The sequence below is a fragment of the Camellia sinensis genome, unplaced genomic scaffold (assembly GCF_055761805.1).
Source record: "Camellia sinensis isolate YWXY unplaced genomic scaffold, ASM5576180v1 Unanchor3, whole genome shotgun sequence".
In the NCBI taxonomy this organism is placed as follows: Eukaryota; Viridiplantae; Streptophyta; class Magnoliopsida; order Ericales; family Theaceae; genus Camellia; species Camellia sinensis.
Window position 1 is genome coordinate 17,619,922 of NW_028129178.1, and position 3,745 is coordinate 17,623,666.

Genomic DNA, 3,745 nt, shown 5'->3' on the forward strand with positions numbered 1-3,745 from the left:
AATTCTAGTTAAATTTTTCATAATTTCACGATAAATTACTCAATAAAATCTCAGTATATTACTTATTGAATTCTCAGTAAATTACCAAGAACATTACCCAGTAAATTGCTAAGTAAATTACTCGTAAAATTACTCAGTAAAGTCAAATTAAATTACTCAAAAAATTCTTAGTGAATTATAAAATAAACTACTTAGAAAATTCTCAATAAATTCTCAGTAAATTATTCAGTAAATTCTCAATTAATTACTCAGTAAATTCTTAGTAAATCCTCAGTAAATTATTTAGAAAATTCGAAGTAAATTTTCCATAATTTCAAGGTAAATTACTAAATAAAACCTCAGTAAATTACTCATTAAATTCTCAGTAAATTACACAGAACATTACCCAGGTAAATTGCGAAGTAAATTACTCAGTAAATTCTGAGTAAATCACACAGTAAATTCCCAGTAAATTACTCGGTAAATTACTCAATAAATTCTCATTAAATCACTCAGAAAATTCACAGTAAATTATAAACTAAATTACTCAGAAAATTCTTAACAAATTCCCAGTAAATTCTCCGTAAATTACTAATTAAATTCCCAAGAAATTCTCAGTAAATTCCCAGTAAATCCTCAGTAAATTACTTAGAAAATTCGAAGTAATTTTTCTTAATTTCACGGTAAATTACTCAATAAAATCTCAGTAAATTACTCATTGAATTCTCAGGAAATTACGAGTAAATCACTCAGTAAATTACTCGGTCAATTACTCAATAAATTCTCATTAAGTTACTCAGAAAATTCTCAGTAAATTATAAAGTAAATTACTTAGAAAACTTTGAATAAATTCCCAGTAAATTCTCATTAAATTACTTAGTAAATTCTGAGTAAATTACTAATTAAATTCTCAAAAAATTCTTAGAAAATTATTCAGTAAATTCTTAATTAATTACTCAGTAAATTATTTAGAAAATTCGAAGTTAATTTTTCATAATTTCACGGTAAATTACTCAATAAAATCTCAGTAAATTACTCATTGAATTCTCAGTAAATTACTTAGAATATTACGCAGTAAATTGCTAAGAAAATTACTCAGTAAATTCTGAGTAAATCACTGCGTAAATTCCCAGCAAATTACTCGGTAAATTACTCCGTAAATTCAAATTAAATTACACAAAAAATTCTCAGTAACTTTTAAAGTAAATTACTTAGAAAATTCTCAATAAATTCCCTGTTAATTACTTAGTAAATAATCAGTAAATTACTAATTAAATTTCCAAGAAATCCTCAAAAAATTATTCAGTAAATTCTAAATTAATTACTCAGTAAATTCCTTATAAATCCTTAGTAAATTATTTAGAAAATTCGAAGTAAATTTTTCATAATTTCACGGTAAATTACTCAATAAAATCTCAGTAAATTACTCATTGAATTCTCAGTAAATTACTCAGAATATTACCCGGTAAATTGCTAAGTAAAATACTCAGTGAATTCCCAGTAAATTACTCAGTAAATTACTTAGTAAATTCTAATTAAATTACTCAGAAAATTCTAAGTAAATTATAAAGTAAATTACTTAGAAAATTCTCAATAAATTCTCAGTAAATTCTCAGTAAATTACTAATTAAATTTCCAAGAAATTCTCAGTAAATTATTCAGTGAAATCTCAATTAATTACTCGGTAAATTTCTGGTAAATCCCCAGTAAATTATATAGAAAATTCGAAGTAAATTTTTCATATTTTCACGGTAAATTACTCAATAAAATCTCAGTAAATTACTCAGAACATTATCCAGTAAATTGCTAAGTAGATTACTCAGTAAATTCTGAGTAAATCACTAGGTAAATTACTCAGTAAATTCAAATTAAATTACTCAAAAAATTCTCAGTGAATTATGAAGTAAATTACTTAGAAAATTCTCAATAAATTCCCAGTAAATTCTCAATAAATTACTTAGCAAATTATCAGTAAATTACTAATTAAATTCCCTAGAAATTCTCAGCAAATTATTTAATAAATTGCCAATTAATTACTCAGTAAATTCCTAGTGAATCCTCAATAAATTATTTAGAAAATTTGAAGTAAATTTTTCATAATTTCACGGTAAATTACTCCATAAAATCTCAGTAAATTACTCATTGAATTCTCAGTAAATTACTCAGAACATTACCCAGTAAATTGCTAAGTAAATTACTCAGTAAATACCCAGTAAATTAGTCAGTAAATTCTCATTAAATTACTCAGAAAATTCTCAGCAAATTATAAAGTAAATTACTTAGAAAATTCTCAATAAATTTCCAGTAAATTCTCAGTAAATTACTTAGTAAATTCTCAGCAAATTATTCAGTAAGTTCTCAATTAATTACTCAGTAAATTCCTAGTAAATCCTCAGTAAATTATTTGGAAAATTCAAAGTAAATTTTTCGTAATTTCACGGTAAATTACTCAATAAAATCTCAGTAAATTACTCATTGAATTCTCTGTAAATGACTCAGAATATTACCCAGTAAATTGCTAAGTAAATTACTCTGTAAATTCTCATTAAATTACTCAGAGAGGTCTCAGCAAATTATAAAGTAAATTACTTAGAAAATTCTCAATAAATTCCCAGTAAATTACTTAGTAAATTCTCAGTAAATTACTAATTAAATTCCCAAGAAATTCTCAGTCAAATATTCAGTAAATTCTAAATTAATTACTCGGTAAATTTCTAGTAAATCGTCAGTAAATTATATAGAAAATTCTAGTTAAATTTTTCATAATTTCACGATAAATTACTCAATAAAATCTCAGTATATTACTTATTGAATTCTCAGTAAATTACCCAGAACATTACCCAGTAAATTGCTAAGTAAATTACTCGTAAAATTACTCAGTAAAGTCAAATTAAATTACTCAAAAAATTCTTAGTGAATTATAAAATAAACTACTTAGAAAATTCTCAATAAATTCTCAGTAAATTATTCAGTAAATTCTCAATTAATTACTCAGTAAATTCTTAGTAAATCCTCAGTAAATTATTTAGAAAATTCGAAGTAAATTTTCCATAATTTCACGGTAAATTACTAAATAAAACCTCAGTAAATTACTCATTAAATTCTCAGTAAATTACTCAGAACATTACCCAGTAAATTGCGAAGTAAATTACTCAGTAAATTCTGAGTAAATCACACAGTAAATTCCCAGTAAATTACTCGGTAAATTACTCAATAAATTCTCATTAAATCACTCAGAAAATTCACAGTAAATTATAAACTAAATTACTCAGAAAATTCTTAACAAATTCCCAGTAAATTCTCCGTAAATTACTAATTAAATTCCCAAGAAATTCTCAGTAAATTCCCAGTAAATCCTCAGTAAATTACTTAGAAAATTCGAAGTAATTTTTCTTAATTTCACGGTAAATTACTCAATAAAATCTCAGTAAATTACGAGTAAATCACTCAGTAAATTACTCGGTCAATTACTCAGTAAATTCTCATTAAGTTACTCAGAAAATTCTCAGTAAATTATAAAGTAAATTACTTAGAAAACTTTGAATAAATTTCCAGTAAATTCTCATTAAATTACTTAGTAAATTCTGAGTAAATTACTAATTAAATTCTCAAAAAATTCTTAGAAAATTATTCAGTAAATTCTTAATTAATTACTTAGTAAATTTCTTGTAAATCCTCAGCAAATTATTTAGAAAATTCGAAGTTAATTTTTCATAATTTCACGGTAAATTACTCAATAAAATCTCAGTAAATTACTCATTGAATT